This window comes from Pan troglodytes, chromosome 22 (assembly GCF_028858775.2).
Source record: "Pan troglodytes isolate AG18354 chromosome 22, NHGRI_mPanTro3-v2.0_pri, whole genome shotgun sequence".
Lineage (NCBI taxonomy): Eukaryota > Metazoa > Chordata > Mammalia > Primates > Hominidae > Pan > Pan troglodytes.
The window spans coordinates 17,350,062-17,370,101 of record NC_072420.2 but is presented as its reverse complement, the minus strand read 5'-3'; the positions used below and the strand labels follow the sequence as shown (position 1 = coordinate 17,370,101).

Here is a 20,040-nt window from a genome sequence, read left to right as displayed (position 1 = left end):
ATAGATTATTATACTATAATAGTGACACTCCAATAGCTCACTTTTTTTAGACCTTAAGTTATTCTCACCATGCAAGAATAGAAACTAATGTATCTCAACACATTCAAAGAAACCAAACAATAAGCATATGTTTGCCCATGAACCCAACTCAAATCAAGGCATCTATATGAGAAACATACCAGCAAATATTTCTCTGGTTTCTTAATTGAAAGTGTAAAATTGTTTCTACCATGATCACCAACACTTCATTGCTTTTGCTAAGCTATAAGGATATTTTCCTACAAGGTCAGTATTTGAAATGAATATCTACACACAAAACTATATGGTACCCATTTATATTAAAATACATAAATTCTGAAAAATAAATTTAATGAAAGTTGTTTTCATGCCTTGTCCTTTGAAGGATTCTTTCCTTTTTCATTCCCTAATTTTAACAATATACTTGCAAACAAAAATTGCTCAAAGGATACACTGCATGGAACATCTGTAGTTAATTGTGCATAGTTAGAACATAACCCAATATTAATTCTTCTAATATTGAGTTGTGGTACATTGTCAGAGGAATGTCTTATCCATGTTAATTATATATATATGTGTGCATTTTGTGTGGTTACTATATACTATGGTCTTTCCTTAATAATACAGAATATGTTACATTTCATGCTTGTCAAATTTTTATTCAGATAACATTAGCTGCTAGTGTATCATATTACGAAATTCAACTTTATCTTGCAGAAAAGAAAAAAAATTGATATTAGAATCTGTAGACTCACTGATGTATTACACATCGAATAAACTACAAAGGCATGAATTAGAAACAGGACGATTGTCAGAGGCGAATGGTTTTGCTGCAGATTTGAATTATCCGTAAGCAGATTTCACGAGGCAGAGGCAAGCTCGCGCTATCTTACAGGAGTAACCACACAACAAGGAAGTTTCTCACCAAACCTTCTACCTCTCCGCGTGAGATCTAACAACGGAAATGAACATGAGATCTAAAACACAGAAAATCCTGGGGAACACATCAAAGAGAATCAGGTCAGAGAGAGAAATTTCACAAGAACACAAATTCTATGTTATGGTCCGCCCAAAAGAGGAAAATATTTTAAAATGATATCCACAATAAAGCTATATTAACAATAGGCTGTATGGTCCTGCCATTGGAGTGGAGGGGTGTCTTGACCCTTGACCTCTGCTCCCATAAAAGCCTGAGAAATGGAAATCATGTTTATCATGGTTGTTTGTTTTATACAAATTTACTGTCTTTCTTTATCTAAACTGATATAAGAAAAAAAAAATCTTTTCTGAAATAGCCCAAGTCTGGTTCTTAATAGTCATGTGACTGTTTTTTCTGCCAGCCATGTGCTCCGTATCATTTTACTCTGAAATAACTATGCGGATTTCAGCTCAACCTGCCTTTGCTTATAATGCATGACATACCCCGTGAGGGAGCCTGAGAACAGACTCCTTTGAAAAGCAAGGTTCTCATAGTTGGCCTGTAACCATGGAAGCAGATGCCGTTTTCTTCTCACCCTGCTTACCTCTTTGCAGCCTCGAGCTGCTCCCTATTGTTAAAAGGGGTACGCCTTGATTTTTCTTCATCATGACCGAACTTGCCTCTTCTTCAAAGGGCATGATGCTGCAGGTCATTGGTCTAGACTGTTTGCACGGTCCAGAGAACAGCCTTGATGTAACCCTTGCTCCGTCTGAGCCACACCACCAGCCGTGCATCTGCAGACTGGAGGGGGACATTGGAGATCTGTATTTGAAAAGAAGTCTGTCTGATTTTGCCATTGTGCCTTTTCACTCATCGATCGAATGAATATCGAACCTTCTGTCGTTGCATGTGTGAAATAGATAGCTTAGCAAGCACTTTTGTGCCCAACCTGTGCAGTGGGCCAAAAGGTTTTCCTTTTAGCCTCAAGAATTTTTTCTTCAGACTTTATGAATTTCGTGTTAGCTTAAATTATTTGTATGTCTTTATCCAACTGTTATGATGACCGTTTCAGTTACTTCGTCAGCAGTGACTTTCTTTTGGTATTAGAAGGAACATTTTCTTTTCTGTCAACTATGTTTGTTTTCCTTTTAAGCTTTTTAAGATCTTCTAGATTAATTCATTTGTAACTAGAAATAGTATAACTTTGACTGTAACCTATGAAGCCAAAAAGTTGAGGTGTTCTTTCAAGGAGATAATGAGATGGTGTCTATCATTTAACAGGTTTATTCCAGAAAGGTGAACTTGAGCTGCCTCCAGGTAATTTCAGTGATTTGTAAGAGTAAGTAAATCAAATCATCACATTGATTTTAAATTAAACAAAATTGTTTGATAAGCTCTGTTTCAAGGGAAAGCTTTTCTTTGTTTTTGCCCATTAAAAAATTTGCAAAAATGTTATTCTGGAGCATTAAAATAGACTTAACATAAATTCATTATGATCTGTGAAAGGCATATAAAATCATGGCGATTTCATATGTTAAATAAATACTATATATTTATGATATATATCTTATGGCATGATTTAATTAGAAAGTACACAATATAAAAAGATTTTTACATTTCATTTTTAGTACAATTACAATTCACAGCTTGTCATCAATAACTAATGCTGACAATAACTAATAGCAACTATACCACCTGCTCATTCTAAAAAGCATTCTTTTACTGTGTTCTTGTAAAATCAGAATGACTTTAAAATGCCTCCTCTACTAATCTGCAGTATATTGCTTAGCAAGTACTGTCTGTATGTGTCATCAGTTTCTGTTTTGTTTTGTTTCATTTTAAGAACCCACTATTTCATACTTCAACGCATACCTATTTTCTCTAATTGCCACAGGCAAAGGGGAGGTCCCTGACAGAATAAAGAAGGTTATTGTGACAGATGAAACATAATTCACAATGAGTACTCTTTTCATCCAGCTCTAAGTAGCAGAGGATTACTTCCAAGCTGAATTTTGTGGCAGAATGTATGAGCTGATTTTATTAACACATAAGGATAGGGCAAAGGCAGAAAAACTATTTCTCCTCAGCTGGATGGTGGTTATTTTGTGTGTGTCTGTTTAGGGGCTTTATTTTGATCCACCTCAAGCAGAAGATATGCTGGCCAGAAGAGACTCTGAAGACATCGAGGGCGTAGGCGGGGAGGGTAGAAAATAAGAAATTTAAAGTAATAAAAGTTGTGGGTTTTCTATACTAGATAATGAAAAATGATGAACTAAATATACAGTATTTCTACATTCTTTGGCATGCACATGAAATAAAGTCATACTTTTTTTCAACAAATACAACAGCAGCAAAAGTAGGTAAATTTTATTTCATAAACTTACCTTTCTTTAGATGATTTTCTTTGTTTTTCATATTTTTAATTTCAAATGCTTTGTTAGATCTCTAGATGCCGTTTAGTTTTATAAGAGGGCTTAATATTAAACTTGGGTTAAATAGGTATATGTTTATTTGAATATTTCACTTGCTTTCAATTGTTTGTTTTGCTTTTAATGACAAGGATTTTATTGGATCTTTATAAAATTTGTATATGTAAATATAAAAAATATTTTCCTTTCTATTTCTTATGAGGTCAAATTTTTAAATTAACTAAAAGAGGGGCAAAAACTTGTACTTGATAAATATCTGTGCATAATAAAAAGAAATCCCAGACTATAACATTTATTGCAATTCATTTGTTTTAAATAGATTTTTACTTACATTAACCATTTGGATTTAGTTATTCTTGAAAATTGTTTGTATTTTCTTCCCTAATACTTTATCGAAATTGTAGGTGAAATAGTTTTCTATCTGTGAAAGGGAAAGTGTACAGTTGTTCTGTCTGCTAGTATGCCTACTGTTACAAGACTTACAACAAAGTGCTATTTCCCTATGTTCTTGTCCAGAAAGTTTAAAAAAAAATCTAAATTCTAAATTGAAGTCTTTCTCAATTTATTGGATCCATTTCATATTTCAAATATTGTAATGAATAATTCAAATGCACTTAATTTAATTAGGTATTCCCTGGAAGGAGGAATAAGACTATAATCTACAACTATTTATTATTTTTTTCTTAAATACAATAATTTGGTTATTTTGATATACAAATTATACAATTTGAATTAGCTGAAATGATTTCATTAAGTTGATTTTGCAGCTAAAAGCTAAATTAAATACACCATAATATTTATCTTGAAGTTTACCACTGTTCACAAATACTTATCACTTCATAAAGATTTACTTCTATTGACTGATTTCTTGGTGAATGAATTGTTAATGTTTAAAAAGTAGTAATTTAAAAATAAGAGTGCTTATTCTATACCTTCAGAAAATATAAAAAACAATATAATTATGATTTTCTATTTGTTGATGAAAGCAGAAATCCTCCTCTGTCCTCCCTACACAAAAAAATAACTGAATTAAACATATGCCTTGCAAATATTTTAGAATATTCTTTTATTATGTTTTTGCTAACACAACTAAAAGATGATATTTTAACAAAATAAGAATTTCAAAGGAAAAATATAAAGATTTATGTAGCAATTACTGTCAGATGGTCTGCAGAGATTTCCTATCTATAGTTTTATGTCTTCCTAATAATTACAGAAAAAAGCCAATTTACCTACTTTGGTATTTGGTAAAATTTTTCACTTCTGCTGTTATTTTATGACTATCCTCTTCATGTAATTTATTTGAAATAGCTGCACAATTTATATTTAGAAAGTATAAATGACTGAAGTGATATTTTTAATTGAACATAGGGGAAAGAAAAAAAGTTTCCGAATGATGATGTTGTTATTGAAATTGTTTAAATGTGTGGTTTATAGTATAGATTTTTAAACTAATAGGTTTTGTTTTGTTCATAGTTAAGTGGAGCACACCAAATGGTTATATCTAAAAGTAAAATTCATTTGCACTCACTGAATATTATAAAATATTATATAAGAAAATAACTGTACGGCCCTGAGGATGAGACTTTGTTTTGCAATTACATGACAGCTTTTTAAAAATAACATCATGCAACCTGAAAATGATGTCATTATATTGTTTCCATAAAGAATTTACCTGAACACCCAGCATAGTGCTGCAAAAAATAATAGAAATAGAGGCCAGTGTATTTTATTTCGGGTATGATCTTTGCAGAGTCAACCTCTGTTTTATTCAAAATTTATTTCCTGTGTTTCAGGCCCAGAACATTTTTCATATTGCATTCCTCCCTCTCCCTAAAACACATTTTGCTATAAACTTCTGCACCAATCACTAGGAAAGACACAAACAGTAGTAGCGGTTCAGGAAGCAGCCCCGTGAATGTAAAAATCACAGACTTTGATTTTATAAGACAAGTTGGATAGGAGTCAAAACTGCCACATGCGGTGTGAAAAAATGCCACCCTGGTGTGAACAAAAGGTTTAAAATGGAGTCAAGAAGCGTGCAAGCTCGATGTCTAAGCTTTTCCTGTGAATTGTCTGCCACAACCTGCAGGGTATCAAGTGGGCTGGGAAGAATAGAGAGCTCTTGGAAGCTACAACTGAGAAACATCGGCAGTCAAATGTGTTAGTTTTTGTTTTTGTTTTGTTTTTTAATTTATTTTGTTTTGTTTTGTTTTGTCTCATTTAGGCATCATTATACTAAACTGTTTTACCCAAAACATAAAACAAATCCAAAAAAAGTCACATAATGTGTGAAGAAACTGTTGCTTACAAATGAATTGTTACTTTTTTTTTTTTTGCATCCCTTCATTTATAGCAAAGCAAATTTATCAACTGTACTTTATAGTTTAAATTCCTTGTTTTGTGGGCTTGAGTTCTGTTTACAAAATGATGAACAGGAATAGAGGCTCATGAAGTCCTAAAAATTAGAATCTAAAATGTAACTATAACACGCATATTTGGTTAACTTCTAAATTACCAAGAAAAGATGGAGAAAAAAGACTGAGTTCACTACTGGAAACAAGTATTTCATTTTTTAATAAATAATGCAATAACTCTGAATTCAGCAGGAATAGACCCTTCAAGAAACGCTACTACAATATCCTGCTATGGTAAGCCAATTACACCTTTCTCTAATATTTTGCAATGTAAAAATTTACTCACAAATAATCAGTCATTAAACCATCATCATTTGCTTAAATAACAATAAAAGACAATTCAATTTTAAGGACAATTAAAAGGTATACCATTGTGTCATAACCCTCACTTCAATAATCTTAATATGTGTATAAAGGCACAACTCTATGAATGCTAATTACATAATAAATTATGAATAACATTTAAAGAAAGTAACATTTCCTAGGTGATTGTGATCTCATCAATACAACACATTTAAATGCCTCAACAAACATCTTTGATGAGCATTGAAAAGATCCTTAAACTTCAAAGCCAGTTTTATTACATTTGCATCTTATCTCTTATTAAAGATTGGGTCTAAAGCCAGCAAATCCCATTGGTTACGAATGCAGGTCAAGACAGGAACATTTTTCTATTTACTCTTTGTAACACTGGATAAAAATCAATCTGCTACTTTCATTACAACCATACAATCAATTCCGTTTAAAGTATAATACAACAGCCAAGTCCAAGGACAATATGGATTCTTGGAAAAAGCTTATACCGTTTGCAGGGCTGTACTTGATACAGCTCCTGGTAAATTGTTTTCTTTTTAATTAGTGTACCTGGTCATTTAAAGCAAATATGCCTAAATGAGTATTGCAATGTAGGATCCAACCAAAAATGGAGAGTACTCTCTTCATTTAAGCTGCATTTAAAAAAATCCTTTTTAAACAATAAAAACGTTAGGAGAAAGAATTCTTTCTATTTTTAATCTAATATGACATAGCCATTTTGATATTTCAAGCAAAATTTGCACACACCAAAACTTCTACCTTGAAATTAGCATAAGAAATCCTTTATTTAAAATACCAGCTTCCTCTCATCTCTCAGCAAAATGACTTTATTTGGATTACTCTTACTTTACATCAAAATGACCAAGATTACTGCTGCTAGATTTTTTCTTGCACAAAGCATATCCCAGTAAACAAAAGAAATATGCCCACTGTATACTCCATTTACACATAATAGAATCACTATTTTAAATTCTTTTTAAGCACTAAACGTAAGATAATCTTCATATATGTAAATTATTAGAAAGCACAGATAATCCACTGTATACCAACACTAATGGTGGTTCAATGATTTATTTTCCCTTTATTTAATTTTTTTCCCAGCTTTATTAAGATAGAATGACAAATTTAAAAATGGTATATATTTATAGTATACAGTCTCGTGGTTTGATATATACAAATGCATTGTACAATGATTAAATCACCTCACATACGTATTTTTGTGGTGAGAACTTTTAAGATCTATTCTTGTAAAATTTTTTGAGTATAAGATACAATATGTTATTATTAACTAGTTGCCACGCTGTAAAATAGATCTCTGGAACATATTCATTCTTACACTCTATATACTTTCACCATCTCCCATTCCTCCCTCACTTTATTTTAGAAATAAGGATATTTTCCTTTTTCACATCAGTTTTAAACATTTCAATTTACAGTCTCATGATTTTCTCAAACATGTAATAAACGAATGTCTTCAAGAAAATCACAATTTATAGCTCTCTGAGTTATAATATTGAAATATATTCCTTATTAAAAATGCAGTATGCCCCTTCCATAGATGAGGAATAATTCAAATTTAAATTAAATAATTTGGTGGTTTTATTAAAAACAATCTATGTCATTTAATGCAAATCATATGATCCTGAAATTTTGGAGTTTGGAAAAGTTTTATCCACTTAGAAAAACAATTTCAAATTTTGCTTTAATATTTTATTCTTTCTGCAAAACCTTATAATGTCACATTTCTCTGTCATCTTTTAATAATCTGTTTATTATAATAACTATTATTAGTGAAACTCTCTTTCTAGTGATAGGAAGTAAACTGAACTTTTTTCAAGCGAAGCCTATGGATAATGCCTGAGACATGAAGGTACTCCCACATCTTCTATGGTGCTCCAGATGTTCTCACCCAGAAACAGGCATCATTTTTGCTACATTTTTTGCGTACATTAGCAATGCCTAATGAATCCAATGTCAAAGCCTCCAGACACATCGTCACTGCCCAGCAGACATCCAGAGGATGTTCGCCTCCAATCCACCTCAAGAACCCAATTTCTGATGGCCTTGCACAGCCTTCAACACAGCTGCTGTTCAGTTTTGTTTCCTTCTTTACATTGGCCTCCAACACTGACGGCATCTGAGTCTATTCTCGCCTCTCTCTGATCTATCAGACTCTAGTCCTTAGACTGAGCAGGCGCCACACTCACAGATGACTTGCAGAAATCATGCTCTAGGCCACAAAACTTCATCAGAGCAAATTCAGAATGCAGAGGTCAGAGATAGACAGGCCAAGCAAGCCTCTGACAGTAACTCAGCTGACACACGGATAGACTAGGACAGAGTGAATGCTAAAGTAAATGTTAGCTTAGGCCATTCATTATACAATCACTTAGAAAGCAAAAAAATTGTTTCAAGTACATGGGCCGTAACTTAAATGAGAGATGTACCACTTTCGTGTTTATACACAGGCAAGCAAACAAACAAACAAAAAACACTTATATGCTCATTTTAATATTTTTTTGTAATTTTTTTATGTTAATGTCATGTTGTTTTTATATGTTTCTAAAGCCCAATACCACTGCTGTTAAACTTGCATCCCTGAGATGGCATTTAACATATTCTTTATTTTAAGTTTTGTATCCCACCCCATCAGATATCCTTTTAAATGAAAGATAAACTTCCTGAAAAGTCAGAAACGGGTTAATCCTTCAGAGTCTATCCAAGTTTCTCTGGAATGTCAGGATTTCCTAAAGGAAGATCAGAAATCACTAGCTATATTTCCTCAGCTTTTTTATTTTTCTCTAACATTTGAAAAAAAGAGGGCTAAATATGATTTACTTTTCTTTTTAAAATTAAATTTGTTCACAGATGCTCAGTTTCATATATCAAATCATAAAACATGATACTTTTCCATGTTGAAGGGATTTTTAAAACAATCTAATTAACATAATTTTGTATTACTTTTCCATTAGCTATACTACATTTTGGTAAAAGTAATGAGCTTGAGTTAATACTTTTTTTAAAGAAAGTGTTTAAAACTATTTTTAAATGTCAAGACTTTATAAATAATATCTTATGTCACAAAATTATAGCCCCATGCTAAATATGCTTATAATATATCCTAAATAGGCAATGAAAACTTTATATGCTTTCATTGTTGCTTTGGACTAAAAGTAAAACCCCATCTATGAGCCACACTGTTCACTAATCAAAGAAAATACATGTCACTGTGATTTTAGGAAAAAAAAATCTATCTTAGTTTATATTGTTCTTTAAAGCAAAGCCTCAAGTTCAAATCTTGAGCCCAGTGCACTGCCTCACACTTCTCAATTTATATTTAATAATGTCAAAATACAATTTAGACATTTGTAGTATTATAGCTTTTGCTATCAAAAGCCAATACACTTCAATTTATACATATAATTGTGAAACTTGTTCTAGAAATGGAAAACTATTGCCCTCTAAGCATATTTTACTCTAAAAAACATTGAATAAAAGTTGGAACATGACAATATTTCTAGAGAGCATTATTTCTTCCATACAGTCAGATAACAACCATATGTTTATATATATATGGTTTGAAAGATAAATATAATAAGCTATAAAAACTTGCAATAAATTGGCAACTGTTCTTTGGGGGATATGATTTTTTATTAGAGGCCTTGCTCTCAAAAGACATTTCTGAAGTAACTCATAAACTAGTATAGACATTGACAACATTTTACATCAAATAGTCCTTTGGTCTAAAATCCAATCATTCATTCAAGTAACATATTATTGTTATTTTTAGACAGAGTCTCACTCTGTTGCCCAGTGCCAAATCTCAGCTAGCGGCAACCTCCACCTCTCAGGTCCAAGCAATTCTCATGCCTCAGTCTCCCGAGTAGCTGGGATTACAGGTGCCCACCACCACACCAGGTTAATTTTTGTACATTTGTAGAGACAGGGTTTCGCCATGTTGGCCAGGCTGGTCTCGAACTCCTGGCCTCAAGTGATCCACCCACCTTGGCCTTCCAAAGTTCTGGGATTACAGGCATGAACCTCTGCTCCCGGCCGAACTAACATTTTTTAATTGCCTTTATGCTATCCTGGGTTTGAAGGAAATTTGTTCATTCAACATATATTTTCTATCTATCTATTTAGCAATGTTCAAGCTTCTAAAAACGCAATATGGATTATTTTAAATGATCGGAGGATTAGATGCTATGATAGAGAATAATGAGAATGAAGAAGAGAAAGAGTTCTTGCATAGACAGAATGGTCAGGAAAGGCCAGGAGAAAAGGTCTTCAGAAGGCAACAGAAGGCAATGCGTGAAATGAGTTTTTAAAATGAGAATGACCCCGTTATGGGAATCAGAACACACCAAGTTACTGCACTAGATGGAACAGCTTGTGTGAGGGACCAAAGGCAGAAAGACACTCAGCATATTAGGAAAGGCTAGGATCTTATTCCCAAGGCATTAGACACCCGAGGTACCATCTCTCAGAAATGAGATGTGGGATATAACATTTTTTTAAATCTCCTTAGATTTGGGGACCATCAATTGCAACCCAATATATTAGGCAATAATTATTAACAATATCATAAACAATCCTTGTGGCGTTACTTGGTGAATAATCTGGTCTTCTCATTTTGCTTAACTGAAACAAATTGCATACTTGGGACACTGGTTTATGATTTTTTTTCTCAAGAGCAAATGAAACCATTTCCTTCCTATAGGTTAATGCTAACGGGTCAATTTGGCTATTGGTTGAGGTATGTGATTCTGGTAGCAAATATATACCTAACATTCTCAGTCAAGAACAGGTGTGTCCTCTGAGTTTACCTACTTATACGGCAAAATAATTCACCAATGATATTATTTCCTTTAATTCTATGTTTTGTCTAAGTACTCAGCCACAAAATTTAAGGGCATCATATTATACATGAAGAGCATTGACTCAAGTAGTTTCAGTATACTAGCAACTAAACGAATTGAGTAGCATACATGTATGCTGCTTCTTTATGTTACGATTAGACATGATACTATTTTCTACTTAACAACCAGGAATATTCAATGATAATTTACGTTTTTAAGAAAAATTTTTAAGTTAAGTGTTTAGATCTCTTTTGGGAAGATAAAATGTATTCATTAAATGCTCTAAAGATTGGATAGGCAGTTCCGATCATTCTGAATAGGCTGTGGCCCAAGCAGGATAAGAAATTAATAACACAACTACTAAGACAAATTACAAGGTGTTTCTGCTAAATAAGATACTTAATAACAAGTTTCATTACATTTTTCCAGCCACTTAAAAACAAATTGTTGCAGCACTGTAAATTCTGGATATTAGAACACAAAATTAAAAGCAACATCTTTCAAACTTACCATGGATATACAATAGTTGACATTTTTAACTGTGGCTTCCCTTTACTGAACTTCTCCCGAAACAAGTATCTTGCTCCTTTTCAAAGTCTAATTTACAGATATACCCCTTCTTGGAAATTTATGTTTAATCATGTAGAAGATGAAAATAAAGCTACAAAGAATGCTTAATACACTTAAGTGTAGAATTTTGTACTTAATATTGATGGCCCACTTTTCTTTTCTTTTCTTTTTTTCTTTTTTTTTTTGCAACAGAGTCTTGCTCTGTCATCCAGGCTGGAGTGCCGTGGCGCAATCTCGGCTCACTGCAACCTCTGCCTCCTGGATTCAAGCAATTCTCCTGCCTCAGCCTCCTGAGTAGCTGGGATAACAGGCACGTGCCACCCTGCCCGGCTAATTTTTGTATTTTTAGTAGAGATAGGGTTTCAGCATGTTGGCCAGGCGGGTCTCAAACTCCTGACCTCTTGATCCACCCGCCTCAGCCTCCCAAAGTGCTGAGATTACAGGCGTGAGTCACCACGCCCGGCTAATTTTTGTATTTTTAGTAGAGACAGGGTTTCAGCATGTTGGCCAGGTGGGTCTCAAACTCGTGACCTCGTGATCTACCTGCCTCGGCCTCCCAGAGTGCTGGGATTACAGGCGTGAGTCACCGCGCTCGGTGATGGTCCACTTTTCTAAGTGCATTAGATACTTTGGCTTTAATTTAAAAGTTTTTTGACATGGGTCATCTGAACCAATAATTACATACTGAAATGCTCTTTTGGTGTTCAATTTGATAAGTCTAATTTAAAATCAGAGTTAAAGTTGTCACTTTATATAAGATTTTGTTTATTTTGGGTATATATCAGTGCATTACATTAAAAGTGTTTAATTGGAGTACCATTATATAGGAGGTATTAGGTGGCAAAGTAGGAATTTCAAAGTAGGTGGCTGTGAACACACTGAAACTATATAAGGCCTGAAATGAAGAGACGTGAGAGGGTTTTCCGAGGAAGATTTCTTTGGGGAGCATTGGGCCTGCCTTTCCACTCAATTTTAATGAAAGAGATTTCAGTAGGACCACTTGGGGAGCTGAAGTTTGAAGACAGAGTGGAATTGACTTTGAATCCTGCCTGGACAATGTAAATGTCACACTTGGATTAGCTAACTGCTTCAGCCTTCGATTCAAGAAGAGCTTCCTACAATGTTGATATCTGCTTAAATTCCCAGAATTCGTCAGTGCAAAAATAGATGAATATAGCCTGTGAGCCATACTTGTGTTCCCAAGCATGAAAAGAAGCTCTGTAACAGAACACCTGGAAGGACACTGGACATCATAAGGGAGAAAGTTGTGCGGAACAGATCCCTAAAAAGGTGAGCTGAGGATGACACACAATGAGAGGAAACTCTATTACCCAACACATAGGAAGTACAGTTGAATGTTCCCAGTGGGGTCCTCTGATATGCACCCAAAAGCACCCAAAGGGCATAAACTACCCTCCCTGGATAGCGGAAAGTGCAGTAGAGACAGTAACAGTAAAATGGGGGTTCCTGGATATCCATACTTCACCCCTCTGCAACTTTGATCACTGTGCAGTAGAAACTGTCCTTAAGAAGATGCTGAAGGAGGAATGCAAGCCTAAGGTGGGGAAGAACAGAAGGTTCTCCCTTCTGCTTCTGAGGCCGGGAATATCTTGCCTGCAGTAGATCCCATCTAGGCAAAAGGAGTGATGAGTTGAGAGGTATATTAGTCTGTTCTCACACTGCTAATAAAGATATACCTAAGAATGGGTAATTTATAAAGGAAAGAGGTTTAATTGACCCACAGTTCTGCAGGGCTGGGAAGTCTCAGAAAACTTACAATCATGGCGGAAGGGGAAGCAAACACGTTCTTCTTCACATGGCTCAGGAGAGAGAAGAATGAGAGCCCCGCCAAAGGGGGAGCCCCTTATAAAACCATCAGATCCCGTGAAAACCAACTGACTATTAGGAGAACAGGATGGGGGGAACTGGCCCCATGATTCAATTATCTTCACCTGGTCCCCCCTACAACACGTGGGGATTATGGAAACTACAATTCAAGGTGCGAGTTGGGCGGGGACACAGAAAAACCATATCAAGAGGGATGACCAACAGCCAGTTAATACAGGACATTTGCACCTTTTTTAAAAGTTCAATTTGTGTGCAATGAAAAGACTTTGGAAGGTTTTAAGAAAAGAATGACATTATCAGATCTATGAGTTAAAAATATAAATCTGATTGCTCTATGGGAAAGAGGATAGAGAAAGAGAAGGATTAAAAACTGAAGAAGAACAGTTGGGGTGTTATTGCAATAGTTCTGCTGTGAGAGAAGAGCGTCGCATTCTAGGGTGGTAGCAATGGAGATAAACAGAATGGGATGGTTTAAAAATATATTTGTGAGGTAAAAGTAACAGCACTTGTTGATCGACAAGATTGGGGTAATTATAGAAAGAGAGGTCAAGTATGACATCTGGGTTTCTGGCCTGAGCAATTGGGTGGATGAGGGAATTTAACAAGGGTGGATAGTAAAATAAGGCTGGAAATCCAACAAGAGTGGGTTGATGTCAGGCCGGAAACTCAGCATCTCCAAAATTTTCTATTAGAGGAATGTACAAGTCCTCCCCAAACATAAATTTCCTTCCCTATTCCTTGCAGAATTGTTGGCCACTCTTTCCAGCCTCCAGGGATATGACTATTTCCCTTAATAATGTCAAAGAATTTGCATCAATCCCTAATTGCCAATGATCTGTTTTTACTATCTTCATTACCACTTTCTTGATAGTATCCCCAGCCTCTACTAAACTTGCTATTCTACATCCAGCAATACATTTTCTCAGATTTTTTAGCTTTCTTTTTGTTTGTTTTGCAAGCTATTACTTAAAACATTTACGTCAGCTATAATGGTCAAAGTTGTTGGAATTTAAAATAAATAGCACAAAAGGAGACTGTGATAGAGTGCTAAGATCATTTGAGGTAGGTTGTGTTAATAGTAATTAGCTAACAATTTAGAGTACAATCCGTCATATTAGTTCTCATTGTCTGAAAGTTTAAAATAGCATTCCAAGCCCATAAATAGTAGACTATATTATTTTTCTCTGTATTTATGTTTTTTGTTTGTTTGTTTGTTTGTTTGTTTGAGATGGTGTTTTGCTCTTGTTGCCCAGGCTGGAGTGCAATGGCGCTATCTCAGCTCACTGCAACCTCCGCCTCCCGGGTTCAAGCGATTCTCCTGCCTCAGCCTCCCAAATAGCTGGGATCACAGGCATGCACCACCACACCAGCTAGTTTTGTATTTTTATATATGTTTCATTTTTATAAAAGTGATTGAGAAACAGGATTAAAATCAATTAGCAGAACCAACATTAATTTCTTAGTTTTGATCACTGGATTGCAGTTACATCATATATTAACATTAGGAAAGCAAGGTGAAGTGTATATAAAAACTGTGTATACGATCTTGTAACTTTTCTGTAAGCCTAAAATTATCTCAAAATAAAAAATTTTAAAAATCAGCAATGTGAGGTCATTTAAAAGGGGTATATGTATACAAAATCTCTGAAAGAGAAAGATATTCAAATACCAGCATTAAGGGCTGTTATTCAGTGTTATGTCTTTATTCTTGATTAAATACATGAGTTCATTTACATTTGCAAATCAAATCTGATTGCATTACATAAGATAAAACAGGAATATATACATAAATATATGACTACATAAGATGACTTGGAGCTTAATGAATAAACAAGAGTTAATGTTACTTAAATAATTATAAAAGAGCTAAGAATCTACCATGAATCTCAGTCAAAATTTGCTTACATTATGGGCCAGTTTACACTTTTCGTTAAGAAAAAGTATTTAATAAATTTCCAGAGTTCTAGGAAAGCCTCTTAGCTTTACCTAATCTGTTAACTCGACACCATTTTTCCATTTACTCAGGCACAAAATGTCAGTTGTCTTTAACCCTTCTGCTTCCTTTTTTGTTGTTGTTTCACCCAAACACTTCCTAAGTCATGCCAAAACTTCATCTTCATTATATTCACTTTTGTCTCACATTAAGTCCTTATTGCTTCTCTTACATATTACATAAGAACATCCTCTTACATATCATTCTCACACTCCTTGACTCAAATGATACCTTCTACATACATATGGCAATTCATTCTTCATAGATTATAGGCTTGATTATGGTCAAAAGGCTTCAAAAGAAATATATTATCTGGAAAACAATAGGAAAATAGAAAAACAACACACTCCCCTAGAACCTAGTCTACAGGTGAACACGTTGGTATCTTTCCAACCTCAACTCACACCCCTTCTTTCCATGTATACACCCTGCACTCCTGCCAAAGTAGATTGTCTACTTTCCCTAAAAAGGCCCTACACTCTTCCATTTTTACTTTTATTCATGTTGTTTTCCTCCAGCTGAAAATGTTAGTGCTCTCATTCATTCAAAGGACCAGCTTTAATACAGAAACCCAGGATCTGCTTACCAAGCTAGTTAAGATGACAGAGTGGTCCTGCCCTTTACAGGCTTCCAATGCAATAGTCCACTTTTCCCATGCAACTTTTCTGATCCACCTGTCGATATGTAGGTTTTCCCTCCTTGGACCTGCTTTCTTTGTTGTCATGGCTTCTGTATTTCTGTGTTCTGTTTTATAGTGACTCATACACTGATATGGTGCTCCTAAGTGTTGCTTCCATAAGGTCCAAAACTGTTTGCATACATTTTTCTACAACTCGAAATGTCCAACAGAGGAGAGGATACTCAGTAAAATCATTAGAATTAAGTTTAAAACCAAAGGTATTCTCTAAAAAGCAGGGATTACTCAGTTCCTGATGAACTCCTCCCTTTCCTACCCTAAGCTTACTACAACTTTGTCAAATTAGTTTTTAGGCTTAAAATATTGACAAGCATGCTACTTGGACAATAGTGCTTTTTTAGAGTTTGGGTCAATAATAATCAGTGATCCACATTTAAATGTGACACGCTTGTAATTGCTTTTTCTGTCATAGAAACTACATGTCTCTTTTATTCTACATGCTGTTCAAAATTTCCAACGGAAGAAAGGCATAGCTGAGGTTTGTCTATCTTCAGTTCACTCTATTTGGAATCTTATTCTGTCTTTGTATTCATTATCTAATATTTACAGGATGTTGCATATGGTTGTTTGGACTGAGCCCTGTGAAAGGAAGATTGGCCAGGGTGGTGAGTGAGATTGAAATATAGCCCAGGCTGTTCTCACCAAGCCCTAAGCATGAGTCCAATTACACCTGCAAGGGTACACGTGTCATGTGCATAGAGGAAAGGGCACCTTTAGTAATTTACATGAAGTACAAGTGGGGATTCACATAGTCAATTAATGTTAATATATTGCACAGAAACATTTCAATACGAAAATCCTTGGGCTTTTTAAAGTCCAATTTTATTAATAGGAGTGCAATTTTCACATAAGTGTATTTCAACATAGAAACAGTAAAGAATTCTATGAATTAAACATACAGGTTCTCCCAAGAAATAATAAAAAGATACATTGGGTCATTGGCTTGATTTCTTTTCCAATGTAAGATTGTTCCCTCTTGCATATTTTCATTGTTTTGTCCCATATGAGTTTAAACGATTTAAGCTATGGTTCTTACTCCATTTCCCAAGGGTGCATATTCAAGAGTCTGATAGACGTCACTGATACTGAGTTGAAGAGTTGGGGGGTGGGTGTTTATATTTTATGTTTCTTTGGTGAAGTATCCTGGCTACAATTCAGGGCACTGAGTTATTACTCTTTTTGTGTGTGTGTGATGGAGTCTCGATCTGTGACCTAAGCTGAAGTGCAGTGGCGCGATCTTGACTCACTGCAACCTCCACTTCCTAGGTTCAAGAGATTCTCATGTCTCAGCCTCCCGGGGTTATTACACTTATATTCACTATTGTATTATTATTATATCAGTAAATATCTCCTATTGGCCAACTATTGTGTTGATAATGTTTATTATCTCCAATTCTCTCTGCAAACCAGCCTTATACGTAATTTCCATTTTTTTATAGGATAAAACTGAGGTGTTTAGTGATTTCTCCAAGTCCAGAAGGAAAGCATGTGTCTAAAATGAGATTATAATCCAGGTCCTCCTGGCTACAAAATAACTTTTCACTCCTTCAGATAAAGTCTTGCAAACTATGTCCCACTTTCCTTAATAAATTCATTCAACAAATATTTATCAAATACTTCTTTTGTGCCCTGAATTCTTCTAGATCCTGGGGATAAGCAAAAGAGACAATGCCTTTGCTATTATGGGACTATGTTAGGAAAAGGACAACAAACAAATACAGAAATATATAATGTGAGTCCAGGTATTGACAAGTACCATGATGCTAAACAAATGAGGATAATGAGATGAGAGGAATGAGTTGGAAGTAATGGTTGGGAGGTTGGATAACGTCTTTCTGAGGAAGAGATGCTTTAGTGGTAGCCTGAATGTAACAAAGAGAAACCCATATGAAGGCTGAGTGTCCCAGGCAGATAGAGTAAGTGTAAAGTCTCTGAGGTTAGAAGGATTAAGGCACGTTAGAGGAACATCTTCAAGGCCAGTGTCATTAGGACATGATATGCAATGGAGAGTGGTAGGAAATGAAGCCAGACACATATGCAGCAGCTTCAAAATGTAGGCTCAAGCAGTCGAGGGCATGCAGTTAAAATTTCTTCTAATGAGAGACTATAGAAAAGCTTTATCTAATTTACAGTTTTGAAAAATCACCTTAACTGGTGTGAGCAAAATTAACTCTAGGGGGAGAAGAATGAAAACGGAAATATCAGTTAGAGGGCTATTGTAGCAGATGACAGTGGCTTCAGAAAAAGCGGTAGTTCTGGGGGTACGGGGAATTGACTGTACTGGAACAGAGTTGAAAGTAAAGTTGGCAAGACTTGCGGATAGAAAGAATGTGAGTGTCAGGAAAAAAAGAGAAATCTATCACACCTTGCCTTTACACTGGAGTTACTGGGTGGGTGAATGTTGGTACCATTTACTGAGACGGGAAATTGGAAAGGAGCAGGATTTCAGGAGTAGATGAGTGGGAAAATATGAGGCCTGTTTCACACATGTCATTTCTTTTTATGACAATTTATACATCTCTCTCCCATTTTGAATGTATAATGTTTTAGTCTACATCAAAAAAGATCTAAAGGGTGTTGGCAGATAGGTACCTCCCAAGAATGTATACAAGATGTGAAAATAATGTTTCCCTACATACGTTCACTCACCCACCTGCCCAAAATACAAAAGTGCCCCTATTGTTTTATATTATAGCTACATATTTATTCACTGAGACACGTAATTTCATTTGGATCATGAAACCACTGATTAAAGTCAACCAGAGAACATGCAATGAATGTTAGTCCTTTTTTTTGCTCTAGATAATCCCTGTGATGTCCTGAGGCAATCTTCTGTGGGTCCATTTTCTCCACCCATGAGTACGTCTCCATGGTCCTGAGATTGGGAGCAGAGATACAAAGTTCTCTGGGGTGTTTTTTTCTCTGTTGGTTTGTCTGTCTCTAACTTTCTTTTAGAACAATTCTCAAATCACATTTCCTCCAAAAATCTTTCTCTCATTGCTCTGGGCTACATAGAAAAAAAAAAAAAAGCCCAATTCTATTTTGAAGTTCTGAAGAGGATTGATTTGTATCACTTCTTTAGCATTCAGAACTGACTTAAAATTCTTAGTTTTCCCTCCATTTCAAGATGCTTTCTACCTAGCTGTATTGCAAACTGCTTAAGGTAAAAAGTGGTCTTTTGTACACTCACGTCACTCTCTACTGAGCATAGTGCTCACATAAGACAACTTTGATTAGTTTTTGCTGATAAAAGAAAATCAGAAAACCTATCTTCCAAAATATAGAAAGTTTGCAAAATCGTAGAGTTGTTTGGGGACTTTTTCTTATATTTGTGAAATCTGGAAGCAAAATTACAGGTACTCTAATCCCACAGTTTTTTTTTACTTGCATTTGAAACTTTGCTAGATAAACTGCTACTTGCTAAAATAAAACCAGACAGATTGATAAACAAAGAGGACCAGAACAGACATCTATGCTTATAAGCGGCATGCTTTCTTTTGCTAACTAGTTTGTTCTTTTGTGATTATATTTTGCTTAGTTACCTTTATCTGTTTTGAATGATACCAAGCATTCCATTGACTTATTTTACTCATAAGCAATGATAATTTGCATGAGGATAAAAAAGGGACAAGACAGCAGAGTCCATTTGAAAGGAGTTTCCCGCCAACCATGTTGGAGACTCCTGATTCCTCCTCACTTGACTGGAAATTCAGGTGATAGTTATCTGGTGATAATCATTAGGATTAATGTATACAATTTATTTTGATTTTATAATCTGTAATGGTCATATAAGCACTAATATGATTTCCTGAATTCACTATTCTACTGGAAAGAAAATGTTTTGATCAGCTAACAAATATATACATCCTTCATTTATCCATGGTTGTTTTCTTTTTTCTTTTGTTGATTTTCCTGTAAACTTGATTATGTGAGAGTTAATCCTCAAGGACTTTTATCGCCCTTGAGTACAATGAC

The 20,040-nt window shown here is 34.9% G+C and overlaps 1 long non-coding RNA gene across 1 annotated transcript; it reads left to right on the top strand.

Annotated features, from left to right (window-relative positions):
- The first annotated feature begins 12,291 nt into the window (after positions 1-12,291).
- LOC112206650 (uncharacterized) lies at positions 12,292-17,995 on the top strand. Its single transcript, XR_002941081.3, has 3 exons — positions 12,292-12,817; positions 16,478-16,543; positions 17,505-17,995. It is a non-coding gene; the product is annotated as an uncharacterized LOC112206650 (long non-coding RNA).
- Positions 17,996-20,040: the final 2,045 nt, after the last annotated feature.